Source organism: Talpa europaea (genome assembly GCF_964194135.1).
Source record: "Talpa europaea genome assembly, chromosome: 14".
Lineage (NCBI taxonomy): Eukaryota > Metazoa > Chordata > Mammalia > Eulipotyphla > Talpidae > Talpa > Talpa europaea.
The window spans coordinates 24,474,348-24,490,052 of record NC_140082.1 but is presented as its reverse complement, the minus strand read 5'-3'; positions in this window follow the sequence as shown (position 1 = coordinate 24,490,052).

Here is a 15,705-nt window from a genome sequence, read left to right as displayed (position 1 = left end):
CTTCATTTTTGGAAATTTCAATGTTTCCACTATGATCCTCAATCACAAATTCTTGAGGCAAATTAGTTGGCTAAGAAGTGATCCAAAATGAACCCTAATTATGACCAGTGATTTTTTTCTCTTATATGCCCTATTACCTCTTTTTCTGCTGGGAAGAAAGCTGACTCACAGAAAAAAATCAAGTATGTACAATTTTAGATGCTCAGCATCAGGCAGGTAAATCCTTAAGTTTCCAAAAGGGAGCTCAATCTGAAGGGATCAGGAGAAAAGTTTTGAGACTCAAATCCCTTGGGGGAAAAATTTAGTGGGATATGAATGAAAATCAGACTCTCATCACCCTAATTCTATGAGAAAATTGGAACTAATGTCAGAACCAACTCAAACGCAGAGCAAATGAAATGGGGTGTGTGTGTGTAAAAATCCATTCAAAAACTTCATGTTTTCTCTGGAAGGTCATTTGGAAGCAAGAGTCTACACCCCCATTGGAGATGTACAATTTATATTTTGCCTTTATTTCAGGGGAGAATTCCAAGAGACAGATCTTTATATTTCCAAAAGGGAAATGTGAGGAGTTATCAAGAGTTATTTTATGAGAATACTTGGAGAAATCAGAATTATAAGAATATTTGAAGGACCCAAGAGGGATAGGCTAATTTTCTTTCTACTTTAAAAATCAGAATAAGTTAGAATAGATTTACATTGGGATTTTACATTTTTACTTGCAGATTTGTTTAACTTTGTTTATATGAATGGAGAAAGATAAAAGTCTGAAAAGGTCCAACAAAGTCTTTAAAAAATTAAATGTAGTATGTTCCTTTCTAGACTCAAAACAGAATTTTAATATAACAATAAGCCCTAATGGAGACAGAATCCATTAGGTTAAATAAATAAACAATTAGATTTGTAGTAAAAGTGTTGGTGTAAGTAAACTTACTCTGAGGCAGATGGTAGCTGATTCTTGGACACAAGATAGAAAATGAAATTACTGCCACAGCACTAAAGCTAACAGAATTCAGGACAACTCTGGCACAACTCTATAGCTTTATTATGCCATAACATTTCATAGTCCTAATTAGCACCCTTTCCATTTCCCACAGAAGAAAAATAAAGTTCTTTCTGCTCAGCAATGGTCTCTATTTAGTATTCATTCATTTGTAAGCTAAAATAAGTGTTCTGGGTTGTTCTGGTAAATGCTTAAGTTCATCAATTTATTCTTATTTGCTTAAATGGATTTCTTATTATTTTAATTTAAAAATTGAGAGTTAATTTATAAAATGCATTTTATACTATTACTCAGAATAATATGTTCATATTTTGTTTCAAAAGTTTACCCAACAGATTTTAATTGCTTAAAGTTCATTCTAGAAAATCAAAATGTGCTGAAATTTAAGTAAAATTAACCTTTGTTAATGGGCTATTATCCAAACATATTAAGGGTTTATTTTCAAAGCTAACACTTGCTTCAAATGGGATTTCCTCATTTGCACCAGCTTCTTGAATACATCCAGCCATCCTTATGATTCATACAGATATAAAACAGATGGAAATGACTTGCCTGAAAGAAAATTGGACATACATTTAGACTCTTATTCTCAAAATAATTATATGCCATCCGTGTACTTTTAAATAGCTTATAATCAAATGGAAAAATAACAGCTGTCCAGTACAGGTTAAAAACTCTTTTAAAAAATGCTTTCTGCATAATGCGATTAAAAACTCTTTTTCAAAAATGCTTTATGGAATAATGTTCCCATCCCCAGTGATGTCTGTGTCCTAGTCCCTGATACCTGTATAAATGCTAGGTTCCATGGTAAGTGGGAATTAAAGTTGCAGATGGATTTAAGATAACAATCGGCTGACTTGGAGATGGGGATTAACCTGATGGGTCCCATGTAAATCACAAGCATCCTTATAGATGGAAGAGTTAGGCAGAAGCAGAGAGAAATTTAAAGAGCTACATTACTAGTGTCCAACTTGGAAGAAAGGGCATAAGCCACAGATGCAGAAGGTCTTTAGAAGCTAGAAAAGGTAAGGAAATATATTATTTTTCTAGAGTATCTGGAAAGATTGCAATCCTGCCAATACTTTGATTTTCATTCATTGAGATCCCAATTAGATCTTCTAACCTTCAGGATTATAATATAACTTTGAATTGTTTTCAGCCACCAAGTTTGGGGTAACTTGTTATAAAAACAACAGAGAACTGATACAGATAATACATGGTAGCATTTGAGCTGTCCTCCAGCTATCATGATTAATCAAACCCTTATCCTCTGTTTAGTAATCATATTTTGAGTACCTTCTACGAACCAGGCAAGGCCATAAAGAGGACCGGGAATATTACCCTCTGTCTTCTGAGATACTTACTGTATTTTGTGGGAATCAGACACATGAACACATAGACACAATAGACAAAATAAGTATGCTTTGAGTTACATTTAGCATCCTTTTAAAAGGCAAGTTCCTGCATAACAGCCCAGGCTTCCTAAATCTAAAACAAATCATTTAGCCTTCTGGTCCACGGTTTATCTGAACAGTAAGGACAATACATGTTATCAAATACAGCTTCTAGAATAAAGCTGGCACTCTTGAATGATTTTGCCAGTTATTGCCAATTACATCTTTAGATCTGACCAAATTTGCTGATAACAAACTGCCACAGAGGTCTCATCATAGGTCACCTCTGGGCTGAGCAAGAGTCACCAGGTCTTTTAGTCATACTTTGTGATGCACTTTCCATTGGTTAACACAGAGCCAGTGAATTTTCATCACAGGCGATTTTAACTGTAAATGATCTATAAGGAACCAAGCTTTGCCTCAAATTTTGTTTTTCAAAAACTTCTCTTGAATCTCATCTCCCAGAAATTCTCTTGATCCCTCCCCTAGTTCCTCTCCTATAGTAGAGAAAAGTTAATCTGAAAGGAATGAAAAGGGAGTATTACTGATTTGATATGTGACACCTACAAAGCATATTAACAGTGACTAATACAAGTTTCATGCCAAAGAAATTAATTGATTAGTGCAGGTAAAAATATCAAGCACTGTGATCCAGGAGGAAGGGAGGTACTAGGTACAAATTTTATGTGGTTTAATCAAACCACATAGGCAATCTTGTCAGGCAGTTCTTTTAGCCCTTCTGCCCAAAATTCCAGTTATATTATAAAAAGAAATCCTGTCACAGAACAAAAGCAATTAAGATTTATTCAATAAAACTAAATAGTGTGCATGTTTGAAAGTGAAAATAATAAGCTAATAGTCGCAATAAACAGTTTCCTGTCAGATGGTGTCACTTATATGTGGAATATAGGGAAACCAAACAAAATGTCAAGACAAATCTAAAACTAGGGCCTCCTTGGTGGAGCAAGGGGTTAAGATGCAAACTATGAAGCTAACCGCAGACTCTGCAGCACAATCCCCAGCCAGGGAGCTACCCACATGGCACAGCAGACCTCTCCTGACTTGCCCCACTACTCCCCTCAGCAGTGTACTTTGGTCAATCTGCCTGTTCTATTCCCCACTCTGTCTCTGGTGGATCCTCTCATTCCCCCACACACACCTCTGGCCTGCACCCTAGCTCTTGTATGCATAAATAAATAGATATTTAAAAAAAAAAAAATCAAAAGCTGGCAAGCTGACCAGAGAACTGAGGCATGCAACAGAGGGCATGGGAGGGGCCAAACAGGCTTTGGAAAAACACAAGGGAATATGGTGATGTTTTATGGGAGACAGGCTGATGGGAGAACTATGAGGACAACAACAATGTAAGAAAAAAATTAATTAATTAAAAAAACAAAGAATATGAAGTTGAAGGAATTGCCCTTTAAAATGTATTCTGGGGACCTCCCCTGGTGGCGCAGGCGGTTGAGTGCAGCGCTGTGAAGCTGTCCGCAGCCTCTGTAGCGCCGGTTCCAACCCAGCTGGTCGGCGAGGGTCCCACGTGGCGCAGCAGACCTCTCCTGTCTCGCCCACTGCTCCCCTCAGCAGTGTATTTCAATCAATCTGCCTGTTCTGCTCTCTGTCCCCACTTTATCTCTGGTGAGTCCTCTCACCCTCACACCTCTGGCTTGTACCCCAGTTCTTGTATGCATAAATAAATTTAAAAAAAAATAAAATGTATTCTGGCCTTCCTTTCTGGCCAAAAACTATCATACATCTCATTGGTGGTGCAAGAATCAAGTGGCAAAGGGGTAAAATATTAAGATGGTCATTATATATTATGCACCTTAGTTTCCACACCTGAGGTAAGGAAAAAGATGACTGCAGGGGGCACATACCTAGAAAAGCACAAAGCAAAGGGAAGCAGTGAAGCTCCATGTGCAGACAACAGGGCAACCAATTTTCATCCTGAGTCCAGGGATAGCCCGTTCACTTTCCAAAATTTCAGGAAGATTTTGAGATTTTTACCATTTGACATTGTCAACAACCAAAAATGAAACTGTGATCATATAATTGTTAGGAAACTATATGAGAGTATATTGCAACTTGTTGCAACCCATGGAAATAAATCAGTGACCTAGTGCAGTGGTCCCTAGGCAGGCATCATTATCGCCTGGGGGGTTGGATAAAACACAGATTCTGGGCATTAGCTCTAAGTTTCTAATCCAATGAAAATTTGCATTTCTCTCACATTTCCACGTGATTCTGCTAATCTGGTGACCACGTGCAGACAACAAATGACCTAGAAAATCAGTTTGGGAGATGATACATATAGATTATATTTTATGCAGGTATTTCTATCAACCACCTGTATAAAAAGCCTTACAAAAACTGTAATTGTAGATGATCAGTAACGTGTCATGCCATGATGTCTCTCCTTTTTAAAAATATTTAATACTCATCCCTGCTGTTCTAAATATGCATCTTTTCTTTGAGTCTACAATAAATATATCAGTACCTTCATTTCCTCATAGCTCCTTGTAGCCACACATTATAATTTCCCCTAGAAAAGAGGCAGAAAGATTTTCCTTATCCCTTGATTCTGAGTTGGGCTTGAGACTTATTTTGGCAAATAGAATGAGGTAGTAGTGATAGCATGTCAGTTAGTTACCAAACTAAGCCTTTGGAGACTTTGGATAGCTCTGCTTACTGCAGGTTCGGAAAGATAAGCCTGAGCTAGCCAATGGTCCAGGAGCAGCATGAGAGAAACATAGGGCAGAACAGCCCTAGCTGAAGTGTCCTCCAAGCCTGGCCTAAAGCATAACTCTTAGCCAGCCCAAGGACACAAAGGAGTCAGTAGAATTAGCCATGCCCGCATCAAGTCCCACTACATCATTAACTATGTAAAGTCCACTAGTAAATGGTTGCTCAAGCCATTGAATTTCATGGTAGTTTGCTCTGCAGTAATACTTTATCCAAGATTTAGCTTAGACACTAAGCCTTCTGCTTTTCACCTCTAGTCCAAATGAACTGATCAATATGATAAACTGTACTTCATTTCATTCTATCTTTGCTACTGTCAACTGTGGGGAAAAACATTTCAATAATTTAATGTCTTTCCTGTTCTGCCTCAGGTAACTATAGAGCTTGTGATTTTATAAAAACTTAGGAAATAAATGTGTGTGACTATTTTTCTAAGAGCCGAAATCTTATCTCCAAACCATAAAGTAGCTTGGATAAAAACATAAATAAATCCATTAAAACTTGAACACACCTGATAACTTTGCTAGTTAGTTTTATAACTCTTTTAAACATTAAAATATTCTTTATTTTTCATAAAATAACTATATTCTTCAGAATCCTATAATTTGTATATAAATAGCCTTATAAAATAGATAAGTGGCATTGCATTTGATGAAACAGATGATTATATTGTTAATTTTGATAATGAAAAATATAAAGAACTGCTTTTTCATGAGGTTACCACTGGTATTATTTTGCTTTTAAACATTGAATACATAGAATCTCATACTATAATCACTTTTCCTCAATAGCTAGTCGTAAATTTCTAAAAACATCAATTCTATTTCTTCAAGGAAAAAGATTTATATAGTAAACAAATTGAGGAGACCTATTTTATATCAGTGTAATTAACAGCTAAAAAGAAGCACTTAAGAAGTCCAAGAAAGAAAAATTCTCTGTATGTTGAACTATTGAGACAAATTGAAAACAACTGGTTTTTACAAGACACTAAAACTATATACAGTATCAATACACAATAAGATGTGAAGCAATCAAATGATTTTTTCAAAGTCACTTCTAAAGATTTGATTTGAACAAGTCTCCTTCATCCTTCATTTATATTTTACTTTATGTTTTTCAGTTCTCAGCATCTAGATGTTGCTCCTTAATAAAAGCCTAACTTACTGTTTGTTTATGCTTTCTTTTAAGTCCTCATTACAGATTTAATTAGGCCTCTATTGTTTGTAGTATAAACAATTCTTGTTCCCTGTCACATCCAACATAGCAAGGGCAACAGCATTACCTTGTATAATTTAAGGGACAAGAGTCTATCTACAAAGACATCTAAGAAGACTGTGTTGCTTTCATTCAACTTGCTTCATAGTTATTAAATTTATTTATCCATCCATGTGGTAAATATTTAAGGGCAATTATTTGGGATTGTGACCAAAACAAACTTCTTGCTCTTTTGGATGGACAAAAAAATATGTATACCTATAATAACACCAACCTATACCTATAGTGGTATCTATACCCATCTATATAGATATCTATATATAAATATAGTTTTCTATCTAGTCTGCATGTATCATGCATGTATAAAGAAAAGAAAAGCAAAATATTCTTCCCTCTAAAGAAATCAAAAGATATCAGGTGTTTGCTAATTCTCTTGTTGTCATTTAAAAGGGAATGCTAAAATCTTAGGATGTACAAACAGCAGTTTTGCTAAATGAGTAAATGCCAAAGAGGAAAAAAAAGATCCTAGATTGCAAAAATATGTAAAATTCCTTCCACTGACATCTAGTTTTCTAATTTCTAGTGTCATTTACTATATCAATAGGAGTTAGAAATGTCTCTAGGCATTTTGGAAAGGAAGAAAGATTAGCAGTGACAGGCACGTGAGCAGAGACAGTGGGAGTCTTTAAAAATGAGAATAGTTTCTCTGTGTTTCAATATTCTCATTGTCTCTTCATTTGATATCTTTTTTATATCGAGGTCTCTAAACAAAAAAAAAAAAGGAAAGTAAAAGAATACAATTTTTCTAGTGACTTTTTTTTAAAACAAAAGGGAGTTAAGGAGAAATCAAGGATTGTCGTGTAGGTCCTTGTTTTAAAATAAAACACTTCAAAGTGAAGAAGACTAGCATAGAGTCCTCCCAGGATGGTGCAGGCATCTCTGCCCTAATATTCATCCAAAAGCAACTCCCAAGATCATTAATTTCATGATGCCTGCTCACCTGATGGCTATGCATAATCACATCCCATAAAGCAAGCATGAAATTGCCGAAAGGTGTTGGGATACAACCTACAGGTACATTGGCTTCCCTGTTCAATAAAGGTTTCTATGTGGCCCTGCATCCGGGACCTGCATTCACTGACCAGCAGCTAGTCTAATGTAGCTCCAATTCATGTGCAAATACGCAATCTCCAAGTAATAAGATCTCAAATTCAATGAACTTGAGACAGCAATTTAATCTATTATTATGATAATAGTGGCAGTTATTTTATAGGATTAGTAAAGTATAAAAAGTCAACATTTGCAAAGTGTTTAAAATAGTACATAGTAAACACAAATGTACCTGTTAAATAATGTAAGTAAACACATTACATATGTTGGATGTGATAGTATGCTTTCTTTGGAAATTTAAATGAAACTATCATACTTTCACTAGGTTTCCTTCTGAACCCTATAGTTACCTTACAGAAGGTTTTTACATTACTCTCACTGTGTAATTACTATATCTACAACTATTTGGCTCCCATTTGGAGGTAAAGCTCTGGGCTTTCATATAGTCTGCCAATATGGAATCCATGCACCTTAAGAACTGCGGAAGGCTATCCATATACTGGGCAATCCATATACTTGATATTCTCTTTTATCTACAAAACAAGATAGAAATTATGCTTTTCTGATATTAACTATGGGAATTAACAGGGGAATCTAAGTATATACTTTAAATAAACATGTATTTATTTGGGATACTTGTACAAAAATATTTTAATCGTGAAACCTAAGAATACACATCATTTATATGATCTTCTCTGTCTCAGGTCAAATGAAAGGAAACATATCTACCTTTTTATTCAAAAAAACACAAAATATAATGCAAGGTTTCTTAAGGAAGCATTCGTGTGTCCCAGGGGACCCTTCAGGAGGTATGTTGTGTGAGCCCCTTGAAAGCACATAAAACATTTTACGTGGCTGTGCCTCTTTTCAAAAAACAGTTTGTGGAATGAATTTTCTTAACTGTGGAATGAATTGTTTCTAAAAGACTAATGCACTCCAGCGATGTGACATCAGCATCAATGGCAGCATAAGAAAACCCTCCTTTATCTCTTTATTTTGTAACAACTTCTAATTAGGCATCTAACCATAAACAAAAGCCCCTTTGAGAGTTGTGAGACCCAGCACTAAAAGCTAAGAGATCAGGGAGAAGTCTTACCTGTTTGTACATCCTATATTACTCAGACAGAACTCAAAACAGTTTATGCAACCAGCACACCTAAACCCATCCCTTTGACATTGGTCAAGGAAAACCTGGAGACTGCTAAGATTAGATACCTATGAATGAGAAGATTTGCATAAGTACACCCTTTCAAAGGGGAGATTCCAGTGTACTGTTGAAGCAAAAAAATATGAGTTTTGATGTAGTAGAAAGAGGGCAAAAGGAATTTTCCCAGTGCAAGCTCTTCCCCAAGATGACACAGTATGGAAATGAACTATCTGAAAGTGACCTTCCCCACCAGAGAAAGGGGAGTGGTGAGTGAGTGTACAACCACCTCACTTGTGTGGAATGCAACTGTAGAAACATTTTTTCTCAACAGCACTCAGTGTTTTGAAGCAGGACCTTCATGATCCAGGGGAGGGAAGAGATCTAGAAAGAGCAATAAGAATATAAAGGACATTAAAAGAACAAGGTTTATACTGGTTGAGATCAGGGCATTAACAGGAAGTTTACCCATCACCCTTTAGGGGAACATCACTCAAGTAGAGCTCCTACCAAGTCCACAAGTACCACAAAGCCCCATATGCTAAACCCATAAACCCCCTCATTCTACAGCCATTTCTTTGTGTGTACTCAAGAGTTCAGTGGTGAATGCCAGTCCAGGAAATCCAATGTACCAGAAAAAACAGAATTTATGGGCAAGAGAAAACACAAATTGAGCTGTAGTGCCACCTTCTGGAAAAAAAAAAAAAGAGTTTTCCAGCAGTCAGCCTACTAAGTTCTAAGAACCAGAGAAGACACACAAGTTTAAGAATTCTGCTGAAATTATTGAGATTACCAGGAAGGAGAAGGTTTGGAGTGGGGATCACAAAGGGGAGAGGGCCCAGTGGACAATGGTGGAGGATTATGGGTACTCAGGTGATGGATGTAGTGTGGTAATATACATTTTAAGAAGTGTGAACCTATATGCCTAAATCATATGCAGTGTTACAAGTCAATGTTACCCCAATAAAAAAGGTACAATAAATAAGCACATAAATAAAAGAAAATCTTCAAATAATTGGAAAAGAAGAATAAAGAATGGCACTGGTATAGCCACAAGATCAAAAAACAACCTCAGATGTGACAGATTCATGAACAGCAGACCCCCCCAACTGAAGCAAATATATACATTGGAGGCGGTATCTGCCACATATCATATGAAACCAGCAACAAAACTGAAACAGGAAAAATCAAAGAAACATGTAAACACCAAAAGGTAACAATAATCCCCCAATAACTGAATTCAAAGGCACGGAATTTGGTGATCTAGCTGATATTGAATTAAAAACACTGTTTTGAAGAAATTCAATGAGCTACAAGAAAACTCAGAAAAACTCTTCAATGAAATCAGGAAAAAAACAAACAAAATGAAAAATTTAATAAGAAGTTTGAAATCATTAAAAAATCAGAAATACTAGAACTGAAGAACTCAGTGAATAAAATGGAAAAAAAAAATAGAGAGCTCTACAAAAAAGTAGATCAAATGGAAGAGAGAATGAGTAAACTAGAGATTGGGGATTTTAAAATAATGCAAGTAGAAGAGAACAAAGAAAAGAATGAAATCAATAAATGTGACACAATATATTAATAGAATGAAAGGGAAAAAACACTGATCCTCTCAATAGATAAAGAAAAAAATATTTGATAAGATACAATACCTTTTCATGAGAACCTCAACAAATTGGCTAGAGAAAAAATATATGGCAACATAAGAGCCATATACGACAAATGCATTGCTACCATCACACTCAGTGGCAAAAGATTAAAAGCTTTTTCACCTAGAAGATGAACCAACCCAGTATCCACCCTTACCAACCTTTTTCAATGTAGTACTAGAAGTCCTCGCTAGAGTAATTAGGCAACACAAAGAAATAAAATGCAACTAAATCGGAAAGGAAGAAGTAAAATTGTTATTATTGCAGATGATGTGATCTTACATATGTAAACCCTAAATATGTCAACATACAGAAATCAGTTGAGTTTCTATTCAGGAACAATAAAGCATCTGAGAAATAAAAATAATTATTTCTTTCCCAATAGCATTAAAAACAAAATACTTAGACATAAATTTAATGAAGGAAGTGAAATATCTAAAAATAAGAACTATGAGATTTTGGTGAATGGTATTGAAGAAGTCAAAAATGGAAAAGTATCCCATATTCATGGAATGTGGGAATTAGTATTTATTTATTTATTTCTAGCATTTCCTTTTGATTCTTCTCAGAGTTTTCATTTCTCTGCTTACATTATCTGTTCTTGCATGTTGTACACTTTTACCATTAAAATACTTTGCATTTTAATCATTATTTTAACTGCTCTAACAATTCCAAACTATGCTAGCTCTGAGTCTGGTTCCGATGTCAGCTTTCTCTTCGAAATGCATTTTTTTCTTGTTTTTCAGTATATTTCATAATTTTGTTCTTGAGATCCAAGAACAACGTGTTTGGTAACAGGAACAAAGGAAGTAGTCTTGTACTGTGAGGTTTTATGCTAATCTGACTAACAGTTTGGCAATGTTTAACATTAGTATACAAAAGATTTACTCTTCTCTGGAGCCCCTGTTTTTACTTTAATCATCTAGTATCCCTGTTTTTGTCTCTTTTGGCATCTTTGGGTTTTCCTAAGGACCCTTTTTAAATAGTATCTGTACCAGGCAGCTCTTTCAACTGTCATATAGTCATTCTTTGACGTCCCATTGATGTGGCAGTAAGGTGTGGGGCAAAGTGTTCTATAATTTTATAATTCTTGGTTTTTTTGTGGACCTATGGGCCTGGATTGTGACCTTCACAAGTATTTCTTAACTCATTTTTTCAACTATTAGCTCAGACAGAAAGACTAAAGAATGCTGAAGTTGGGTAATTGTCCTTCTCTCAGTTTGTATAGGGCTCTGATGAATCCTTTCTACCTGAACAGTAAGCCTTTGTTATAGAGAGTACTCTGGCCATATTTCAAATAATGAAAATTCCTCATTCTGTTAGCAATAAGAGGAGATATTTTTACTGTTCACCATGAGAATCAATTAAAGATCCTGGAGGTGCAATCTATGGAAATGAGAGCACCGAAAATCATTGCCTCCAAAAGTTTACTACTCATACTAGTCCACATTCAGACTTCAAAAATTTGTCAAAATTTTGGTGTTCTTAACAACTTATGGGGTCAGTAGCTTTCACTCCAGTTAACTTGATTTCAGTTGTGAGTCTCAGTACTCACTTGCTTTGTTAATTTTAAGATTTATTTGTTTATGCATACAAGAACTGGGGTGTAAGCCAGAGGTGTGGTGGGGTAAGAGGATTCTTCACCAGAGAGAGGGGGGAGAAGAAATGCACTGCCAAGGGGAGCAGCGGGTGAGACAGGAAAGGTCTGCTGCACCATGTGGGTCAGCTCCCTGGCGGGCTAGAAATCTAACTTGGGCTGCAGTGGCTGGCAGTAGCTTGATAACACTGTCTTTAACCCCTGTGCCACCGGGGAGGCCCCTATTCACTTGCTTTTTCCAAATTTCAGGATGGTCATCTCCAATCTCAATTCTCTAATGGGTTCAAGAAATATTATTGATTTGTCAGCGTATTTCTTGTTGTAAGGCTAGTAGTGAGGACTTCTAAGCTCTTTACTTGTTAGAGTTGAAACTGGAAGTTAAACATATGCTTTGCCCTACTGGCCTGGAAACCTGCTCTGTTTAGCCCAGTAATGCTGCTTCTCTCCTGAGTCTTACCCAGTCTACAGCTTGGTCCTGAGATCATGCAACTGCAAAATGGTAAAGAGAGGCACTTAAAGATTTTGTGAATTCTGCTCACCAATTGTCACTTGCCCTAAATTACCCTGAAGAGAACTCATCTACATGAGTTTAGAAATTCCAACCTCCAGTGAATGAGCAGAGCTTGTTTTGGATACAATAATGAGGATGATAAATGTTCATTTGTGCCTCCCAATTTGATTTTCAGTTACAACACTTAAAATTCCTATTGCTTGTATCCTACTTGGACCAGCATCCTAAGTAATATTTGGGAGCTAAACTTCTATTATCATGGTTTTAAAAAACCTCTAAGATAGAACTCTCCCCATAGAAAAAATTAAAATGACATCAAAGATGTTTTAAACTGCAAAGCCACAGGCAAAGAATGTTTTAGAAAATTTAAGATTGAGATTTTTCTTAGTTATCAAGGTAACCAAATTGTGTTAGTCTCATGAGGCATTCACATAAGGAATCTTGAGTAATAGAACCTAGCTAAGAGTTAAATAACAAAAAATATTAAAATACACACAGATTGCATTAACTAAATGAATCACTAGGAGATTAAGGTTCTAAGAATTCAGAAGAAAGGATAATTATAACAAGCTTCAGTGGTTAGTAATGCTAGATTATCTTCCAGCATCTCTCCAAAAATCGGTGCTAGCTTCTAGATGAATATCCAGAATGCAAGAGAATTCCAGTGGGTAAAGGTGAGAGGCAACCCAGGCTTTATTGTTCTTAGTGTTTTCAGAGAATTTCATATAAATTGGATATGTCAGACCCATAATTGAGTCCAGCTCTATATATACTAGACGAGTCAGAAGTGTGATGGAAACATTCATTCTATTCAGTTCCAGGCAGAAATGACAGGGGCACTACATTTTGTTCTCTGACTGCTGGCCAGTCACATAACTCATTACAGAACTCAGAAGTCTTTGGGTTTTATCTACAAAGTTGTGCCTGTATTGGTGGTGCTCACAGTTCTTTTAAGCTCATTTTAATTTGCATGCTAGGTAAATTGATTCAGGGACCATTTTGCAGAATCTGTTATAGACATCTTAGGCTATTTTATCACTGAAAAATTGTCAGCATACTGAAGTCTTTGATAAGGCCCAGCGTTTTTGCTGTATTACCTATTTTTTTTAATTAAATAGCCATACATTTTTATAGCTATCATTATTAGGTTGTGTTTGGCCATTTGCAGATATGTGAATAATTCTGGCTCTGACTTTGCAGGAGGATCTCATTATCTTTATCCTTACGTTCAAGTTGATATTTAAACAGCTGATAGACCAGATGAAATTTCATTGTTTTGATGTCTCAAGGTCTGGGTTAAATGTCATTCCATCTATGAAATGCACCTTCTTTTAACTGTTGTAACATTTTTCTATTTTATCATACATACTTCACTGTAACTGGTATATAGGAATTTGTCAAACCCTGCAGTTAGACCATGGCTACATTACTATATGGTGGTCGTATCTCCAATTGCACTTCCATATGTAGCACTGTGGTTAGGTGACAGGAAGCACTCAGATAATATATAGTGAATCCTCTTGACTATGTCACTTCTGTTTATTTTGTTTAATATTATTCTGAGGTACTTAGCCCTCCCACATCTTGACTGAACCTAGAATATAGTAAGGCTGAAAATGGGCTAGTAGGGGTTTGCTAGTGGTAGAGAATACTGTGAGTCCCTTGCTAATCCACTTTTTGAAGTCACACTAGAGTCAGGAAGAGCCAAGATGGTGAGTGACAGGCAGTAGAAAAAGTGAGTGTACTGTAGACTGAGAAGTTAGAGAAAAAGCTTCTCAAAAGTCTTGAGATTAACTAGTTATGAAGATTTTATATAATTGATTTAGATCAACAGGATAAGATCAAAATTATTTTTTTAATATTTGAATAACAGGTTCAATTTCTTTGCCAGAAACCATTCTACACTGGCCTTTGAAAAAGGTAAAGAACATAAATAATACTGACTTTCTGGGAGAAGGGATGAGAGGCTGCCCTTGTTAAATCTGCAATCTGAAATATATGCACAAACAACTACCAAAAGTTCGTCATATTATATATTAATCTGGTAAATATTAAGTCACTATATACTTGTATTAATATGATTGTATGACACCATTATGTCTTTACTCTGCTGCTGAGGAACAGCAGACTTATTCTAATTTACAATATTAGTTTTGATCATTCTGAGCATGTTAAGTTTAAAGTTGTGGTTACCTATCAAGGAGTTATTGATTACTACTCAATGTATTTGCAGAAACTTTTCTTACTGTAATTTTCCCATTGCTGACCTATTCTAAACACTATTTAGTTTTTCTTCCCACTTTCTTAAGTACCCAGGAGAACAATTATGGTATAATTTAATTGTCTTCTATTTAGAATACACTTTCTCCTTGGCATTTGAGTCTGTTAGTGGCTGGAACATTTAAATAGTCCTCCAAAGGTGAAAAAAGATCTATCATCTTACAGTGAATCTCTGAGCTCCAAGTCTTTTACAGAGGATACTTTTAGGAAATTTTTTAAGCTCACTAAACAATATGTATGATACAAATTACAAGTGCAGACGCACCAAAGCTGTGCCAGTTCTAATAAACTGAAGAGGAAAATGTGATCATTTGTCCACTGAAATCAATCAATGTGGCTAAGAAAAAATTTCCAAATCTCTCTAAAATGCTTCAGTGCCCACTTCTCACCTACTCAAAGCTTGCCAGTCATTTTTGCAGCAATGCTAGTTCCATATCATGCATAGGAAGGTAAGAAGAGAATTTCTTTCCTATCAGACTTTTCCTCATGGCATCTGAGAGGGAGAGTTACAGAAAGAATCTTGGAATAGAACTATACATCTCAGAAGTTCATCTGGCACAAACTCCTACACATGACAAAAATGAACCCAGAGAAGTTGTTATGTAAATCTATACAACAACCAGGGAAAGGACCCAGATGAACCAGTGGGTTTATAGGGGAATCTATGGAAACTTTAAGCCTATGATACAAGTAAATCTCAACCTGAGTTTAAGATAATCTGACAGGAAAGTTTCTATCTGGAAGGTAATTGATGGACCAGAGGGATTCTAGTATCTTTCAACTCAAGAGTAATGAGAAAATGAAAGAAGTAAAGAGGAGAGTAGTTACGAAACATGAAAGATATCTAATTATACCCTAGAAATATTCACATTTCAAATTTACACTGGAAAGTCAAGAATTTTTAAAACAATTACTATATATTGTTAGAGGAAAATCTCACTCACACACTCACACACACACACACACACACACACACAAACACCCCCAGACACCATAAGAACTAGAGAGAAGAGGTGAAGAGGTACAGGAGAAAATACTAAAGTGTATAGCTAGAGAC